This window comes from Bubalus kerabau, chromosome 9, assembly GCF_029407905.1.
Source record: "Bubalus kerabau isolate K-KA32 ecotype Philippines breed swamp buffalo chromosome 9, PCC_UOA_SB_1v2, whole genome shotgun sequence".
Lineage (NCBI taxonomy): Eukaryota > Metazoa > Chordata > Mammalia > Artiodactyla > Bovidae > Bubalus > Bubalus kerabau.
In genome coordinates this window covers 72569721-72590003 of record NC_073632.1, presented here as the reverse complement: position 1 = coordinate 72590003, position 20283 = coordinate 72569721, and the positions used below count along the sequence as shown (strand labels likewise).

The 20283-nt window shown below is 45.0% G+C and overlaps 1 long non-coding RNA gene across 1 annotated transcript; it reads left to right on the top strand.

Moving 5' to 3' along the window:
• The first annotated feature begins 3206 nt into the window (after positions 1-3206).
• LOC129619992 (uncharacterized) lies at positions 3207-18940 on the top strand. The gene is made up of 3 exons (XR_008698335.1): positions 3207-8337; positions 10208-10275; positions 16439-18940. It is a non-coding gene; the product is annotated as an uncharacterized LOC129619992 (long non-coding RNA).
• Positions 18941-20283: the final 1343 nt, after the last annotated feature.

Below are 20283 nucleotides of genomic sequence, written 5' to 3'. Positions count from 1 at the left end.
GAACTGAACTGAACAAAAATAATGGAGGTGGTGTAAATAGAGCGAGTCTCTTGTAGAATAAAATTCATGATGCATATTACTCTTAAATTTTTGATGTAAAATACAGGACAAAGGGTTGTGTTGTTTTGTTTCTCTCTCTTTCCCTCGCTCTGTTTAACCTCCACGCTGTCCGCTGCCCCATTATCTCTTCTCTCGTAGTTTTCAGTACAGCTATTCAGGCAGTAGCTTCTGAGTTTTGTTGTGTTTTTTTTTTTTTTGTTTTTGTTTTGTTTTGTTTTGTTTTGTTTTTAATCCAGGGGGAACTCGCGGTTCCTCCAAGGCAACCAGGAGAGCAGAAAGCAGAGCAAGTGGTGTTCAGAGGCGTCCCCGCACTCGCCGCCCTCCGGCGGGCCCAGCAATCTCCGGGTCAAAAACGACTCCCTAGCAACCTGCGGAGGAGGCCTCTTTTAAAAGATTGAGAACCCTACTCAACCTGGCGGAGGTGTTTTGCATTTGCAAAAGAAGGCTGTGCGCACGGTGTGGAGCGGGTCGGTCTTCGGAGGACCTCCAAACTCCGCGGCGCCCTGGGCGGGTAGTATAACTTTAAAAGTAAGCGCAAATCCGGTTTCTGAAGCCTGCCCTAAGACGGGCGCGAGCCTGGGAGAGCGAGGAGGCCGCCCGAAGGGCTCGGGCAAGCGGTGGGGAGGGGGATGCGGTGGTGGGAGGGCCGCAGACGTGGCAGGAGGCTGCGCACCGAGCTCCGCGCGGCTGGGGCATCTGGAGCCAGCATCCGCAACCTGCGGGGACCGAGCGCCCTGCGCCCGGCCCCGGCCCTCGGCGACCCCTAGAAGAAGCGACGCGATGCTCCGCCAAGCCGCCCTTGCGGCCTTGGGGATGTGGAAGCGCTGAGGCCCAGAGTTGGAGTCCCCAGGGCCCTCAGGCCTACTCCGGCCCCACTGCAGGGGAAGGAGCAACCCCAGGTCGCCTGGGATGGTCACGGTTTTCTAGACGCGAAGCCTGCTTTGTAGACGGGTTCTTGTCCGTTTACATGCCTCGCAGCTCAAACTGATTCAGAGAGAACTGCACGGGCCTACAGGGCACTCTGAGGTTCACACAGCACCAAGGCCTCCTATCCCCCTACACCATTTTCTCCTTTATCCCCGGCGGCGATGGACGCAGCCTTCCCGACGCGCGGGCACCTAGGACTTGTGTCCACTTAGACAAGCCGGAAAGCCGGGCCTCACACACACCCACTATGTCAGATGGAACGTGACCCATAGAAATAATCCAGGTGTGCCCTGGGTGCCCGGGACAGAACCTAGGCTCTGGTCTCCCTAGTCCAAGTCCCGGCTGGGCTTTGGGAACCACAGCCATGGAGCCACACCACAGCTCTCCACTTTGGGCTCGCGCTGAATCCTGCTCAGACTCCTGGACCCAAGGACCCAGCGGGACCAGTTGCCCCCAACCGCCGGGAAGCAGAAGGTCGCAGACCTCAGTGCACCCCTGACTTTCGCTCCAGAGAGGGTGCGCCGAGCTTCTCATGGGGTCGGGAGGGAAGGAAGGCTGGCTTGGCATGCTATCGGAGTCTCGGCCTTCGAAGTGCTGGCGAAGCTAGCACCTTATTGCTGCGTTTTCTAAAAAGCACGGCATGCGCCTGCCAGAACCAAGCCAGGCCTTGCACTTTGCGAGTCAAGAGAGCAAAAGAAGCAGGGACAGGGAGCGAATTGGCGGGAGAAAAACTTAACCCTGTGCGCGCGTGCACGTGTCTGTATTTGCATTTTTGCATGGGTGCGCGTGTGTGCACCTGCGCGTGTGCAAACATGGGTGGGGGGCGTGTGACCGGGGAGCGTGTGCCTCTCCTCACTTGAAGAGAGAAAATGTCTGTTCCCAGTATGAGCTACGTTAAGGAAACGATTAAAACGGAATTAAACTGTCAAGCTTCTGACAAGAATAGCAGTGCTCTATTTCAAGTAAAAGCCATCCAGGCAAGAACGTTGTCAGTGGGCTTGTCTCCAGAACTTGGGGCGGCGGGCATGGAAGGAAAGAACAGAACAGCCTTGTGAACTGTACCTAGTGGAATCCGTGTCCAGCCAGATAGCAAAACTAACGCAGGAAGGACGGTGGGCGTTGAAAAGCAAGTTGGTTCCTCTTTATTTTTCTCGGTGCATTTTAAAATTGGACAGTTCTGACAGATTTTTTAAAAATGCCTAGGTTCCCGCTGTGCTTTCTCAGCCTAGAGCCTATTTACACTATAGTGTAATATATATAGATTCCACCTGCCAATGCAGGAAACATGGGTTCCATCCCTGGGTGGGGAAGATCCCCTGCAGAAAGAAATGACAATCCAGTCCAGTATTCTTGCCTGGGAAATCCCATGGACAGAGGAGCCTGGTGGGGCTACAGTCCATCGGGTTGCAAAGAGCCAGACACGACTTAGCAACTGAGCACACATACATACATGTTTGGAGACAACTTGCTATTTACGTTTACTTAACATAACTACTTGTATTATATTTATAAACAGCATATTTTTAAATTCTAAATTTAAAAATTCTAGCGAGGATTTTCTTCTCTAAATAGACTTTTTTTAAAAAAATCTTTTACACTTGACGATGGTCATGAGTTTCTAACCCTTGTGATAATTTTCCCCACACAAGACCTGACACAGGAGGTGAGCCCTGGCACACAAGAGAGTTTGTTCTTGGCTTTTGAATGGGAGTTGCATCAGATGGTCCCCGAACTTCTGAACAGGCAGGATCCTGACTTTCTTCTCACGCGTTTAAAAAAAAAAAGTTTTTTATTAGCTAGAGGATTAACATAGTGAGAAATACAGAAATAGACTCGAGAGAGGGGGTGACAAGGGCACCAAGGGAGTACTTATTTGGCTGCCTTAATTTGTAAGTGAATCTGGGAAGAAGCCGCATCCTAATTCGGGGCGTGGATTTCAAAGTCCCCCCCACCCCCCCGCCCCAGTCATTCAGCAGCACCTTACTCGAGGGCGGGGCTCCCTTTCTCCGCCACTTCCTTTCTTCTCTGCTCTGCTCTTCTTTTCGCCTCTCTCTCTGATCTGGGTTAACAAGAATAAGAAAATGTAACCTGTATAAGTTTACAAAGAGAGTAAATTCGATCTCCGCTCTCACGGGCCTCCTCCCTGCCGAGTCTCCAACTGCAAACCCAGGCCCCGTAGAGAAAGCGATCCACAACCGCAATTCCTCGAGGCTTCTGTCGCGGATTTGCACATACAGACAGCACATCCTACACGCTGGCAGTTGATTACCATTCTCTTTTTCCAACAACCAGTCTCTCAAGTATTCTCGTCAGTTGAGAACGAGTCTCGCTACCAAAGAAGCGCCGCAGCCTACGGAAGCGCTCTTCAGGGCTCCCTGGCGCCCAAACTCGATTTAGAGCCTGAAGAGACGCCTTCTAGTGTTGGTTTTGCAGTCAATGCTCATTTCTCAGTGAGGTTTAGGGGAGATGCGCAGTTTGGGGAAAGCAAAAGGAGTGTAAGCTTGTCATCATTATTCCTCCCTCCCATGTCCAAGTTCTCCAGTTTAAGGAAGGAAAGGAAAGGAGAAAGAGGTCCTCTAACCCACCAAGTTGAGGGATGGTGAGGAGGGAAAGAACCTGTAATGAATCCGGAAGGAAACTCACTCTGCTGGGGGGAATAAGCTTCCCCACTCATGTCTAATTTCCAGCAGTTATCGGCTGTGTTTCCAGACGATGCTGGAATTATTTTTCACCCTGTGCATGAAAAACCACCCCCTTCACTTCCTCATTCATTGACCCACACTCTGATGACCCTACTACAGTAAGGGGTTAGTAACAGAAAAATCCAATAAGCAAAATTTGCCTCTGTCACTAATCAGGTATTAGCTGATTTGGAGGCGGTAATGAAATTAACACCTAGATGTAAATGAATACCCAAAGGTGGGTAGTTGGACATTACTGATACCAATATTGCAACAGGTCAATTTGGACATAAACCAAATTGGGACAAAGAATGGGGAAATTAAACAATATTCCCTAAATAGTTGATGGGCATTTTAATAGTTTATACTTCATAAAATCATGTTTAAATTGATATTTTAAATATGTAGCTTCATATTCTTAGAACTAAATATTTAATGCTATTTTCCCCCATGAATGAGGATTATCTTGAGTCTGCTGATTTAATAAAATGAATTGAAAAGAAAACTGAGTCCCTGTTTAGTTTCCATGTAAGAATCAGTAGGTAAGGTTTTTAGCTTTTTATACAAATTATTACAACATCTAATTGGCTATAAATTGGACCCTGTTCTCCTATTTCACATCTGTAGATACCTACAGTTATTAAACAGTAAATATTTAGTGTGCATTTATATAATCTGCTGAAAGTATGAACAATAAAGAATGTGGCTAGAATTTATTCATATTTTTGTACTGACAGATGAAACATTTCAGTTTCAGCTGAATGAAGGGGATTTTGACAGATTAAGTCTAGCACTGGAAATTCACAAAAAGAAGTGAGCTACTGAAATATAGTATTAGCATTAATAATGAACTCTGAATTTAAACCCACAGTCAAAAAAACCTGAAAACAAGCTTGGCTTTTCTACATTACTTTTGGGTTTGTTTTCATTTTTAATCGTGTAAACTCTTCCATCCTTTAACAAGTATAAGATGAACAGCTAAGATAAAGGAAAAATGAAAGAGCTTATGATTTCCCTCTTTTGAAATAAAAATATTACAATGTGTCTCAAAATAATCTTACTGGAAAACACTTCCAACGTGGGTTTTCAAAAGAACCAAATGAGAATCTTCAAGCAAAAGGCTAAAGAACAGTAAAAACAAGAGGAACTCTACCAAAGCATTTAGACATTTTGGAAATGCTGCATATGGAAAAATTCTCAGCATTCACAATACTGCATTTCCAAATTCACTCTCAAGAAGAAAGAAGAAGAAGGAAAAAAAGTAACTCAGGCCATGCACAATAGGTGATGTAAATTTTGAATAACTAACATTTCAAGAAAGACTTGTGCTTTTTTATGTTAACCTTTAGTCTTTGGTTCGGCTTCCTTCTCAAATTACATAAAATGTACTTTAAGAAGCACTCACTACCTGCTACAGATGTCCAGGAAAAACTGAATTATGGAAGTCGGAAACATATGGCAGTTGCCTATTGCAAAAGGAAGGTACATATGAAAGTTATAAATTTCTTTCTTTTAGTCAGCATTGTAAACGCATTTTATAGGGTTCACACTATGTATTACATCTGTAGATTTTTTTTTAAATATACGTTTTAAGGAGATATTTGTGGTTTGAGATTGTAAGAGAAATAACTCATCTTGATGTGTTAGAAATAAAGAAAAAACAACAAATAAAAGTAAATGTGTGGAGAGGCAAATTTTTCTTTTATTTCTTCTACTCGTTACACTGAAAAGGACATCAAACCATGTATTGGCAAAGGAATACTCACAACACAGGAGTTGCCTGTCAGCAGAGCACGCTGCGCTTACCGAGTTCCCAATGTGAAGAAGGAGAGATGTCAACTTGAGCAAAACCAGTTTGGGGTTGATATAAAAACCACTAGGTTAAGAACTGGATCATGCAAATGTCAAAAACACACCAAATAAATTTGTTCTTGAGAGAAATTTCCAACTACTTGCCGATCTTTTCCCCCATAAAAAATTAAATTTTATTTCATTTAATCCCTTTGAAACCACGTTTTGATTGCAACCGCAATTTAATATTATATATTCAGAAGAGATACCAAGGACTATCAACTATAGAAGTATCTTAAACTTTCAAAGTTACTTGAAAATAATCCCGCCAAATTTCTACCTGAAGCCCCCTTTGGTATCTTGAAATTTAATTTTAATTTGTGGATTTTAAGAGTCACAGCTCTCCTGTTCCAGTTTATTTGGAGAAATGTTAGAAGCAAGTTATGTGAATAGTCTTGGTTAAAAAGAAGTTTAAACAAATATATAAATGTTTAATACCCTATGACAGGGGAAGGTGTCTACATTTAAGGTCGCTGTGGCTTCATGTCAAGAAAACGGTCTTCAGATTTCCCTTGTAGAAGCTTGGGAAATGCAGGAGGCTGATCTCCGCTTTGCTGTGCAGGAATGAAATCTACTTGCTGGAGTTCGGGCTGTGTGAAATAATACAAAAATAATAGCAGATGCTCCCCACCCTGGCAGAATTTTTATTTGGTTGCGTTTTGAGTTCCTCTAATTGATCAATTGTTGAGTGGTCGCTTGGGCGGGGAGGGGGGGAGGTTTCTCTTCCAGTTCCTGTCTTCCTGAAAGCCACTCCCGGCCAAGATTTAGACCACTCGGTCTTGGTGCGGCGGTAAGAAATTGAGCTTTCATTATTGGGGGCTTCCAGACAGGTGTTGGGGGCGGGGGAGGAATGCCGGAGCAGCCGAAAAGATTATCAGATTCTTTTCTACCTATTCACAAGAAATTTGGGGACAGGAAAGTGCCAGGAAATTTCTGGCCTCTTTCTCCAAGTTTTAGGTGGTTCCCAGAATTCCTACCCCGTCCTACCCAGATCATTGTCCTTAACATTTACAATTGGAACTCTTCAAGGGGACCCCCCCCCCATAGCATATATTATTTAATAACAAAAACAGCAGTAGCAGTTTAAAAAAAAAGAAATCAGTCCAGTTTCCAGGGCACCCTAGAATCTCCAAGGCGGATCCGACTGGTAAAACATTTACTAATTCACATTCTCGATGAGGTTCCACGCCTAAAATTAAAATCCAATATGGGTTTCTGAAGCTCGTTTTGCTTTGGTCAATATCTGCGTTCTCTTTCATTTTGTTTCTGTTCCCTTCTGGGTTTGGTGCTTTTTTTCCCCCCTCCATTGCCGAAGACAATTTGATTTACAGTTTGACTGAGAGTTGCATTTCTGTTTAGAAGGTGAAACGTCTAAGTCAGTTAGCCAAATTATTCCCCGACGGCTCCAATATTGCGCCAGAGTCCCAGAGTCAGTTATTTTTATGTCTGACTGTATTTCAAATGTGCAGGGTGATAAATAAAACCCGCCTCAAGCTGCAAACTATCTCAGTGTGATGAGGAACAATTGACAAAAATTAACCCAGCCAAAGCGTTGGGGTTCTCGCGAGCGGCTGGAGCATAAATCAGCATCGCGGCGGCTTCGGGGAGCAGCGCGCTCGAAGCCGCGCGCCCGCGGCAGCCACGATGTTCCAGCAGCCGCTGGGCTCGCCTGGTTGGAGTGAGTGAGGCTCGGCTCCGGGGATCTGAGTGGGAATAGGATTCTACTCCGAGTTCAGAGTCATCCGCGGAAGCGGCATGTAGGGTAGAAAGGCATGGCCACGCCTAAACGACTCCCTAATTTATCACTGAGAGTTGTCCAGTGGATTGTCTGTGAATGAAGTCAGGAAGACTAGGGAGGCAAACTCAGGGGTGGGGGATTAAGCAGGGAATAACAATTCCTCGACTCTCTCTGAATCCCAGAGGAGTTTCTCTGATTGCTCAAGTCACTTGAAAGCGAGATTCGTCTCAGCCATTAAGTAAATCTATTTTACGGAAAATCAAAGGAGCCTGGAAAACTCTCTGCCTCGGCGCTGGAACTGCTTGGAGCCCGTGGCCCGCCAGTCTTTTCACTCCCCAGTGCACAAGAGTCCTCGGCCTCTTCTTTGGGACAAAGTGGCCGGCCACGACACCCAGGAGATGTGGGTCAGGCAGAGGGGAAGGTGTCCCGGTCGGTCGCCGCTGGCCCTCGCCACCTGTTGCAGAGACCAAGTTTATGATTCCGCGACCCCAGGCGGACTCGCGTTCAGCGGCCACAGGGAGTCAAGGCTGCGGAGCCTAGGGTTTCTTTCTGTTGCCAAGAGCAAAGAACAGCCCTCTTGGTGCTAAGTGCACAGTAAGTGCGAAGAATAAATACATCATCTCCCGGGCCGGCTCTCTCGGAAAGATCTCTCAGCCCCCTGCCGTTCGGAGCCAGCCGAGGGTTATTGATTAGTGTGGGCGCCCGCGACGCGCTTGCGCCTCCGCTCGTAGGCTGAAAGGGCTTGCTGCCCCGAACGCCGCGGGCCCCTTGCCTAGTGCGGTGCTGGCTCCTCCGAGGGAAACTAACTCGCAGAAACACTCACAACCGCACCGCCGCCGATTTCCAGGGCTTCAGCCCAACCGGCGGGAGCTGCTAGAGCGGCGCCGCAGAGCCCAGACCTGACGTGAGCGGCGTGTGCGCATGTGTGCGTGCGTGTGCGTGCGGAGACGGCGCGGGCCGTTAGGCCGGGTTGCTGCGGGAGACTGTGAGGGTCTGGAGCGGGGAATCGAGGCTGTGTTCGTCCCTTGTAGCTGCCAGTGGAGCCTCTCCTTTTAAAAATGGCTTAAAGAGCGAAGTGAGGTAAACCTAAGCCCTTCCCCCCCCCCCACACGCCCCGCGGAGAGCTCTGGTTCCGGGGCAGCGCGTGGGAGTTGGGCGCCCACCGCGTCCGCTGCTGAGGTCTGGCGGCTGCGTCCTGGGGAGCCTGGGCCTCTTTGTGGCTCCTGGGCTCCGCGGCTCAGGCCTCCTCTTCGCCCTCGGCTCGGCGGTTCCGGGACCCTGACCTCGCCAGCCGCGCCGCCCACCGCTTCCTTCCCCGAGGGCGTAAACGCTAATTCACTCGAGCCTCGGCCAGCTCCCTGGCCCGCGGCCCGCCCGGCTCCGAAGTTTCGGGGCGGGGGCAGGCGGACTGAGCTCCTCTCCTGAAATGATTCCACACGCATTTGTTTCGGGACCCCGGCCTTGTCCCGGCCTTAACCTCCTCAGCTTTACAACGGGGATAATAGTCTTTGCCGGCTCGCCCACCATGTGGTGGCGGAATAATATATATTCCGGCTGGGAGAGACTTGTCAACTATCCCGCCGGGTGGCAGCTCACAGCCCTCCCAGATTGGAGGGTGGTGGAGTGAGGGGGTTTCAGGTCCCGGCCTGCGACCTCCCAGTAGAAGGGGCTAGTGGTCGTTTAGTGTCCTAGCCACGCTTCAGGCCAGGACACGTGATGCCCTTGGGGACTGCCGGGCCGCATTGTCCCTGAGCCCTGCCTAGAGCAAAGCAGCCTTCCTGGAACCCTGTACTAGGATCTTGGTCGACCTCACCATCTCGCCATGGGCAGCTGCCGCAGCGGGAGACTCCTGGCTGAAGCAGAAACTGAGCGTCACCCAAAACCCAGGTTGAAAGGGGACCCCTCTAGGTTGTCCTGAACTGTCCTGGTCTTATTGGAAAATCAAGCCCAGAGAAGAGATTAGTCTCGGATGGTCAAACCTCCTGGGAGAGTCTCAATTGAAGACATCGCCCAACTTTTTACAAAGCTATAAAACTATTTAGAAGAAAAAGCAGCTACATGGATGGAGGGAGACAGTTGAGAAAAACAAGGTAAATAGAAAGAGGAACTTAAAAGGAGTATTAATATGTATTTTCTTTGCACCTGAGTTTAGGTTAACCCCATAGTTTTAATGCTTTAAACCAAAGAACCCTCCGACAAAAGACTTAGATATGTCCAACTAGGCCCTGGGCCTGCTAGCATAGTTCCCAGGCCAGTTGCAGTGACCTGTTACCATTATCAGTACCCAAGATACAGATGGTGGAGGAATGAGCTCTCGTTGTCATTTACGTTTAAAACTGCAGGGCACTCCACTGATGAACTTTCTTGACTTCTCTCATTAGTGAGATATTCTTGGGTTTTGTTGTTGTTGTTGTTCTGTTGTTTAAAAAGGCACATTTCACTAGTTTAAAAGTAGGTTAGATTGTTTCAAACTGTCCCGTCTTGAATCACATAACACACCAATAAATGAATACAAAATAACCTGTATATGGGGTAGTAAGCTAAGATGACTATGGGCTCTCCGATGCATAGTTATTTCTAACAAGACTTCATTTGAAAAAATGAAAAACATTTTGGGGCAGTTACAGTTACATTAGAACATGTTGTGGAAATAAGCTTGCAGTTAGAGAAAAAATTATTAGAAACAGCTGTGATGTTAATGTTTCAAAACCCAGAGTATTCAATATGCTCAGTATCTACTTTTCATCATCATTTTTTCTTGTGCATCCACATAACGCACTACTCTGTGTGTAATACAAGACACTTGTTTAATAAAGCAAATGATTGTCTGTGTCAGGGAGATTTGGTCCTATTTCCCTCTCCCGGTCCATGTGCAGAGCAGATCAAAGACCTGATTACCTCTGTCTTTCCAAAGGCTCCAGATGGTGTCTTTTTTTTTTTTTTGCTTCAGATATTTTAGCAATAGAATTCAAAGGACTAAAGAATCTGTGTGATGCTACAGATGAAAGCTGCACCCAGGTAAATTATTTTTTAAATTAATGTCATGCATACCTTAACCTTATTCCACTCAAGTTTTGAGGTTTCTCATGAGAATAAATTGAGGTTTCTCATGTGAATAAATACATAAATGGTGAGTAAAGGTTAGAACCAAGTAAAATAGAAATCAAAATCCAGGATCAAGATGAAAATACTGATATGCATGTGGCTTACTGCACAGTTACTAAACAGGAACTTTGGGTTTGTCTCTGAGCTTCCTGGAAGCAAGAGTAAAGAGCAAAACAAGATGCCTATAATGCACAAGGAGAAATCTAATCAGTTTTTTTTAAATATACTAAGAAACTGTTCCCATCGCTTTAGTAATGATGTTAGTAGCAGCAGCTGTTTCATTTGGGAGATCAACTGCCTTTCCCCTTCCTGGCCCCCAAGTTCCAACACACTCAGGTACTCTTCTTGGGTTGTTTTTACTTTGTTAGAATTAGGCTGAAGCTGCTTCTCTACACAGAGGCAGTTCAGTGTCTGGAAAGAACTTTGAAATCAGAGGGATCTGAGTACATTACTGGCTTTTGCACTTAGGGTTCTGCCCTTGGCAAGGCCTCTCTCAGACTCAGTTTTCTTTATAAAGTGGAGACAAACTAGCCCATAGGCCAGAAGGAGAGGGTATTCTAGTTGTTCAGTCGCTCAGTCCTGTCCGACTCTGAGACCCCGTGGACTGCAGCATGCCAGGTTTCCCTGTCCTTCACCATCTCCCAGAGCTTGCTCAAACTCATGCCACCAAGTCAGTGATGCCATCCAACCATCTTGTCCTCTACCGTCCCCTTCACCTCCTTCCTTCAATCTTTCCCAGCGTCAAGGTCTTTTCTAATGAGTCAGCTCTTTGCATCAGGTGGCCAAAGTATTGGAGCTTCAGCATCAGTCTTTCCAATGAATATTCAGGATTGATTTCCTTTAGGATTGACTGGTTGGATCTCCTTGCTGTCCCAGGGACTCTCAAGAGTCTTATCCAACACCACAGTTCAAAAGCATCGATTCTTTGGTGCACAGTCTTCTTTATGATCCAGCTCTCACATCTGTACATGACTACTGGAAAAACCATAGCTTTGACTAGACAGACCTTTTTCGGCAAAATCAAGTCTCTGCTTTTAAATACACTGTCTAGGTTTATCATAGCTTTTCTTCCAAGGAGCAAGCGTCTTTTAATTTCATGGCTGCAGTCACCATCTGCAGTGATTTTGGAGCCCAAGAAAATAAAGTCTGTCTCTGTTTCTATTGTTTCCCCATCTATTTGCCATGAAGTGATGGAACTGGATGCCATCATCTTTTGAATGTTGAATTTTAAGCCAGCTTCATCACTCTCCTCTCATTGGGAGGTTTTTTAGTTCCTCTTCACTTTCTGCCATAAGGTGCCATCTGCATATCTGAGGTTATTTGATATTTCTTCCGGCAATCTTGATTCCAGCTTGTGCTTCACCCAGCCCGGCATTTCTCATGGTGTACTCTGCATATAAGTTATGTAAGCAGGTGACAGTATACAGCCCTGATGTATGTCCCAGTTTTGAGCCTGACACCAAGAAACTGTGTGAGGCTGTAACTGCTGTTTTATTGCCCTTAACAATAACACAACCATTAGTTTCCTTTCTGCTTTTCCACAGCCACAAAGCATTCAATGGCACTTCTCCGTTTGGGCCTCAGAGCAAATAAGAATGCCAAGCTTTAAGACTGGAAGACCTGCCAGTACAGGCATATGAGCAAGGTCTCTGAGCTCCTTTACTCTCCCTGCTTACCTTAGTAGTTATTTTTCTGGAGAGAGAAGGAGGTATTGGTAAGACAGACCTTGTCTTAATCCAGCAAGTATAAGAAGTGTCAGTCCTTGAGGCTGCAGGGCCACAGGTGGATGCTGTGCAGTAGCCCCACTCCTAGGTACCAGTGGAAGTGGCAACTGTCTGGGTCACCTTGGTAATGAGGTGAATCATGGCATGAATGAATTCCAAGAGAAGGTAGTTAGATCTCTTGAGTATTTTTTTGACAGGGACAGGAGCTATAGTTTTGCCGTCACTATAGAAAGTCAGTAATCTTAGAAGTATTGAGGATTTGGGGCAGGAACTAAATACAAGATAACCCTCCCCTTGCCCCCTACCTCCCTCACTCTGCCTCTTACTGTGTAGAACTTCTAAACTGAGTACTTGTGAAGAATCCAGTAGTGGTTCTAGGTTTTACAGAGACAGGTTCTCTGTTGCCGGTCCACCATCTAAGACTATCCAGGCAGTTGTCCACAAGAGGTCTTCTCTTTTTATCCCTCTTCCTTCTTCGTCCTCTTTTACCTGCTCAATACCCATTAAACTCTCACATTTCTCCTGCTAAAGCTTGAAGGTTGGTACTGGGTCAAATATCAATCTAGCGTATCCAAGTCTTTGTATTTTCCAACATTAGTTGTATCTTAGAAAAGAAAAGTACTGGAGTGGGTTGCCATTTCCTTCTCCAGGGGATCTTCCCCACCTAGGGATTGAACCTGGGTATCCTGCATTCTAGGCAGACGCTTTAACCTCTGAGCCACCAGGGAAGCCCAGAAGAGAATAGCGATGTGTATGTACTTGTGTGACTTGTTCTACATGATTGTAAGCATCCGAAGGCCATAAACATCTTGGTGTTTATGCATTGATTGACTGCATTTAGAATGGCAGGTAGTTTGTTTCAGGTTGGCATGGCCCCATGGTTAAGATGCCAAGAAGTGCACTTGTCCTTGTTGTTTGTGAAGTACAGGCCACGTGATTTAGAATAAATATCCAGCTCCTTTCCTTGGAAAATGCACAGAATATGGCAGAAGGGAAGCAAGCTTTATGATGTTTTCTTGTGATGGGATTTTTCCCACCTAATAATGCAGTTATTGGGTACAGAGTATGGCATGCAGCCCACAACAGGGTCCACCTGGCCGTGGGAAGGAATTTAGAGAGGCCAGACTATTCATGTGGCGTGGTTTTTGTGGCCATGTTTGCCAACTGCCTGAAACTCTCTCAGAGGAAGGGAAAGAAGGAGTGAGAAGACAACTGTACTCTGTTAAAGTATGTGAATCTGAGTTCTTCTGCTGGTTTTAATGGATTCCAGAATTAAGGCTGCAGGCAGAACCAGTGGAGTATTTTCTAGAAGAATACTGGAGGAGAAGGTTACAGTAAATTCTCACAAGAAGACATTTTCTTGCTTCCCCTATCAGTTGGATCATGGGACCTGCAACCCAGCCCCTGTCTCAGTCCTCTCTGCTCACCTGTCACTAGAGCTTCCTCTGAGCAGCCCTTCGTGCTGTGGTCCACCCAGAGCTTCAGCTTGGCCAACTGGTACAGCACTCCTGAACTTCCTCCCTGGAAAACTGGTTCTTCTGGAGCTTCTGCTGCTATTGCTTGCTGCCATTAAGTTGCTACACTTACCTGTTGCTTTGGTTCCTGATACTATCTCCATGGTTACCCCAACTTCCCATTGCTGGACCTGCATACATGTTCAGGTCTTACATGTTGGAGGCCCTGTCGAAGTGCTTCCTTCTTGCCTGCGTGGGGTTGGGCTGCAGTAGTCCAGATTACTTGTCTTTTCCTCCTGCTGTGAATTCTCTTGCATTTTTCTTGCCTGGCTTCACCCACACACAGAGTAAGAATGAGCTAATGTACTTTAGCTATTCCTTCTAAAGGTCCTTTCTTTGACTGGCAGGCCCAAAGGTGTGGAATGTTACTTCCTGTGTACCTCTCCTTGTTGCTGCAGAAAGTCCTCATGTACCCACATATGAAGGTTGGTGCTGTTCGCCTTCAGGCCAGTTAGATTTGGATGCATATTTATCCCGATCCATTTATGGTGCATTTATCATATAAGTCTCAAGCTTATTTGTTTTCATAAATTTCAATATTGTATAAGTTACATATTAGTCATGAAAAGTAATGCTAACTGATGTATCAAGCAATTCTTGAGAACTCCCCAGGTGGCGCTAGTGGTAAAGAACCTGCCTGCCAATACAGGAGATGTAAGAGACGTGAGTTCAGTCCCTGGGTTGGGAAGATCCCCTGGAGGAGGGCATGGCACCTCACTTGGCATGATGCCAGTACTCATGGCACCAATATTCTTTCCTGGAGAATCCCACGGACAGAGGAGTCTGGCAGGCTACAGTCCATGGGGTTGCAAAGAGTTGAACGTGACTGAAGCAACTTGCACAACACAGCAGTAGATTTTTCTCTGTCCTAAGTTTTGAAGGGAAACCCCAGTCTTTTCTGTACAAGTGATCCCAGACTAGTATGCCCCAGACTCAAAGGACAGAGAAAATAAGAGTGTACTGTTTAATCAGGTATAAAAACTAAGATAAGTACTATAGGCCAATGTTTGGTTTTTGTTCTTACGAAGCTGGTTCAAGGACAAAGGTCTCTTTGAGGTCAGGGAGAATTACATTCCATGGAATTGAAACAAGGTGTCTGGAGGAAGATGAGGATATGAAGAGCCAAAGGATCTCCACTTATTGTGAAAACAGCTGTATCAGTGTTAAAAGCCCTAAATCCATCTATTACAGATCTCCATAGTGTTTTTATTGCCAGAGTAGTTTCCAGTGACTTGGAACTTGGGAAGGTTTAGCCAACAAGTTATAGAGATATTCCAAATCTAGGAATTAATCATGTCTTTTCTGGCCTTTTACTTTTAGTCCTAATACTTTCTATCAGCACGCTCCCTTCCTTCTCTGTCTTGGTTAACATTTTATTTGTCCCTTTAATGATTTAACAGATGTCAAACTTTGTTAAGGGTTTGACAAGGGTTGATGTTGCTCAAACGTCCTTGCCCAGGTCTGGTTCATTTATGAGGGGATAACAGACCACTGATGTCATTTTCATGTGCTTTGATGGAAGTTTTAGTGTCCCAACTCCCCTGCGGATGGAGTTTTACACTTCTAAAGTGGTTGCAGCCTTCTTGTTAAGTTCTTTTCCCAACATATTCTTGCGTTTTACTTTTTCACTGAACAGTATATTGTAATACCATTTAGAATAGTTGATTCAACACCAGTACACTCAAATTTTCCAGATGAGAAATAGAGTTAAGAGAAGAAAATGTGAAATCTCCTCTTTTTAAGAGAGATGATGGTCATTGCACATTGATCCATAGTTCTAGTCTTCAAAGAGACTAGAAAAACCTTTGTGCTGTCTGTTCTTAGAATAGTTGCATTTATTGTTTAAAATAGCCTGACTTATTATTCTCATTCCTGAACTTTTGTGTGAGAGAAGGTCTTAGAAGTCCTGCCAGAACCGTAGAAGCTGTTTGATTGGTTAATGCTCACTGGCCAGATTCAAAGCACCCAAGGAAGGCTCTGGCCAAAAGAAACTACGTGGGGATCCCTTGAGTGCCAGGAGACACATATGTCATGAACAATACTGACCATGGAGAAGAACTGGCCTTCACCTTCAAAAGTTTACAGCTAAATGAACCATATGAAAACACCAAAATAAGTTATTTATATTAATAGGGCTAGGAAAGCATAGTCAGAGGCAAACTAATGATAGCACCTAAATACTGTAAAGATGGTGAAAATACTTCACTGATATTCTTTTATGCAGAAATATTTAAAAGTGCCCGAATAGGAATCAGGGCCAGGTGAAGAAGTAAGAGTTGAGAGGTTGTTTCTGGTGCAGATCCTTTAACTTGCTGCCTATATGACTTTGAGGGAAGTTTTTTAACTTTGATGAGCCTGTTTCCTCAGCACCCCCCTCCCCCCCAAAAAAAAGAAAAAACAGAGTAATGTGGACCCTGGCAAACACATTAACTGATTATGTGAATCAGATGAGACAGTATACGTGAAAGCACTTTAAAGTAAAATACTGCATACAGGTAGCTTACCACCCCACAATCCATACACAAACTGTTGTGGCTCTTCTTTGAAGCAGAAGGAAAGAATCCACAGGAAACAACTCTTTGGGGTGGAGGTGGTATGGAGGTAATTGATTTGGTGTGCTTTGACACAAGAAGTACATGTAAAATCAGTGATGTTAGTAGAGGCAATTTTTTCTCCCCAAATTTACTTTCAGCTGCTGAAGTCATTTGCTATGTGAATGGAAACATAATTCAAGTGTCGTAGGATGTGGCACTTGGTGATGGCTGCAGATCAATTCTTTGACAATTTGCCAAATTACTAAAAATTGCAGAAAACTGTCAGGTATATATCTTTTACCAGGTGGAGAAGATTCGTAAAGAGCCTTTTCACCAGCAGAAGCAGAGGCATGGCCAGGACAGACACCTGCAGAAATATAAAAGGCTATAAAGTGTGTTCAAAGGATAACTCCTCCATCCACATCTTAAGTGCTAAGTCCCAGGGAATTGCTTTAGTATCTGAAATGTAAATCATGTGGGAAACTGATAACTGAGCTGCCCTACCCAAACATTTGTGAAAACTACTGCTGTGCACAATTGCCAGAACTAATCTTTTAAAAAATTCAACAATAACTCAGTGAATTGGTCATTCAGCAACTTCATCAGACCAGTAAACGGTGACCACTGATTCAAGTGAGTGTGGGTTGAATCTAAAGTGCTTTCCCTGTCTCTCTCTCTCTCTGTTGAAGAAGCGTGAGCACTGCTGTAGTGGCACTTAGGCAGTGGAGATTTTCAGAACTGGATGAGAGAAAGATTCATAGTTTAGTTTATTCAGTTTGAAGCAGGATCGAGAATAGTGTTGAGGGGACGGTAGGAGTGGAGGCCAATGCTGGGGTGAAGCAGTCCTTGGAGCCCAGGTATATGGGATCCATCCCAGGAAAACTGATGTTCAGACACAGCGAAGCCAGTCACATTGCAGAAGCACTCACAGTAGGTTTAGAGCTGTGTTTAGACAATGACTCTGAAGCCCCTCAAGTGGTGAGATGTGGGTTGGTGACATCAGTGTTAGCACCTCAGTGCAGCAAAGGACCAAGGCAGCCAATGCTGAGCCAGAAGTCAGGAACCCCAAGTTCTGACGCCAGATGTAGACCAGTGTTTTGAACTCTGAAGTTTTTTTTTTTTAATGTGAACCCATTTTCAGTTAACACATGGTCTTGGTGTACATGACATACACTCAGTTCATGCCACATGTGACTTAACAAGTGAATTAGATGGCATCCAAACTGGTTTGCACTCTCTTTAGTGAAACAAGTACACTGCTTGTCATGGGCTTGCCTGTCACAGAAATATCAAAAGTACTGTAAGTTTTTATTTTTCAGTTTTTTATCTTTGTGAACAGATAGTGGTTTATGGACTTACAGTGTGGTGCATGGTCTCAAAGTTGTCTTCTACTTTGATGCTTTATATATGCAGATGTAGGAGGGGAACTCATTCTTTCAAACATAGTGATACTTCCTTTATGGGTCATTATTGGAGAATGAGAACGTGAAACTTTATGTAGGTGACTGCTTCAGAAGATAGAAAAAAACTTAAAGGAATATCGTCCTACCTTGTAGATGCAGGCACACTGAAAGTAAGAAGTGGTAGAGCTGACAAGGAAAACAATCTTATAAGCACAGTCCTCTTAAGCAGGTAATTGTGGTCTCCTGGATGATGTCACATATTATAGCTCTGTGATACTTGTTAATCATAAAAAGATTAAATCATATTTTAAACTCTCTGTTTAAAGGTTAGGGAAATAAGCTGTGTTTTGTTAAATATTTTAATATAAATACCAGTATTTTTAAATTATATCACTAAAAATTGGGTTCAGCAAATAAGTAAAACACAATTTAAAACTGTGGGATCTAACTTCCTTCTCTCATATCCATTGGATAATGCAGCTGGATCTGATGTGGCACACTGAGTCCACGGGGAGAGGGCCGAGGCTCCATCTGTCCTGCTGCTGTGCTTTGCAAGGCTTGCACTCCCAAAGTAGCCATGCATGTCAAGGTTGGACGCTCAGCAATTATGTCCACATTCCAGGGCTTTCCCTTTCAGCCTTCCCAGAAGTTGCCATGCCACCTCTGCTTAAATGTTACCATCCAGAATTTAACAAATGACCACACCTTGCTACAAGGAAGCTGAGAAATGTAGTTTCTATTCCAAGAGCCAAGAGTCCAACCAAAAATTGTGAGTTCTAATACTACTGAAGAAGAAGAAATAGAGATTGCAACAAAATCAGCATCTTTTAAACAGTACTTTAAACTTCTGCTTCCAGATAGCTTTAACATGAAAACCAAAATATTAAAATTGGGTTAGATCAATTCTACCTCTATTTATTAAACACCTACTAATATACCAAGCACTGAGCTGGATGCCAGGCATCCACAGATGAACTAATATAATCCTTTATCTCAAGTTGTTTAAAATCCTGTGGGGCATTGTAAGTGCCAACAAAATATACTAGGAGTGTTAAAGAGGGAGCTGTTAATTTTGTCTGGTTTGAGAACAGGATTGTTAAGAGAGTCAGGAAATGTTCACAGAAAAGATAACATTGAAGCAGAGTCCTGATGTGAGATGCTGCCAGAGGAAGAGGTGTTGATAAAGTCACCCCACACAGGGACATAGCTCGGAGAACCATGGCAGAGTGACAGCGGATGGCATATTGGTGAAATAGCCCAGGGAGATGGAGGCATGTAGCTGGAGAGGGAAGTTGAAGTCACATTTAGAAGGATTTTAAATGTTTAAGAGTTTGGTTTTTGTGGGCAATTGGGAGCTACTGAACTGTGCTGTTTTTTATTTGTGTGTTTTCAAGCAGGACAGATAAAATTTCAAAATCTCTCAGTTCAGTTCAGTCGCTCAGTCGTGTCTGACTCTTTGCAACCCCATGAATCACAGCACACCAGGCCTCCCTGTCCATCACCAACTCCCGGAGTTCACTCAAACTCATGTTCGAGTCGGTGATGCCATCCAGGCATCTCATCCTCTGTCATCCCCTTCTCCTCCTGCTCCCAATCCCTCCCAGCATCAGGGTCTTTTCCAATGAGTCAACTCTTTGCATGAGGTGGCCAAAGTATTGGAGCTTCAGCATCAGTCCTTCCAATGAACACCCAGGACTGATCTCCTTTAGGATGGACTGGTTGGATCTCCTTGCAGTCCAAGGGACTCTCAAGAGTCTTCTCCAACACCACAGTTCAAAAGCATCAATTCTTCGGTGCTCAGCTTTCTTCACAGTCCAACACTCTTATCCATATATGACCACTGGAAAAACCATAGCCTTGACTAGACGAACCTTTGTTGGCAAAGTAATATCTCTGTTTTTCAATATACTATCTAGGTTAGTCACAACTTTCCCTCCAAGGCATAAGCATCTTTTAATTTCATGGCTGCAATCACCATCTGCAGTGATGTGACTGGTGATAGAAGCAAGGTCTGAGGCTGTAAAGAGCAATATTGCATAGGAACCTGGGGCATCTGAGGTCAGGGGTGGTGGCCGAGAGGAGCAACACCATATCCAAGGAGTGGCGGCTACGCGGGCACAGAAGGGCCGAGAGGAGCTACTCCACCTTCAAGGTCAGGAGGGGCGGCTGTGAGGAGATAGCCCTCGTCCAAGGTAAGGAGCAGAGGCTGCACTTTCTGGAGCAGCAGTGAAGAGATACCCCATGTCCAAGGTAAGAGAATCCCAAGTAAGACGGTAGGTGTTGCGAAAGGGCATCAGAGGGTAGACACACTGAAACCATAATCATAGAAAACTAGCCAATCTGATCATACGGACCACAGCCTTGTCTAACTCAATGAAACTAAGCCATTCCGTGTGGGGCCACCTAAGACAGGAGGGTCATGGTGGAGAGGTCTGACAGAATGTGGTCCACTGGAGAAGGGAATGGCAAACCACTTGAGTATTCTTGCCTTGAAAACCCCATGAACAGTATGAAAAGGCAAAATGATAGGATACTGAAAGGGGAACTCCCCAGGTTGGTAGGTGCCCAATGTGCTACTGGAGATCAGTGGAGGAATAACTTCAGAAAGAATGAAGGGATGGAGCCAAAGCAAAAACAATACCCAGTTGTGGATGTGACTGCTGATAGAAGCAAGGTCTGATGCTGTAAAGAGCAATATTGTATAGGAACCTGGAATATCAGGTCCATGAATCAAGGCAAATTGGAA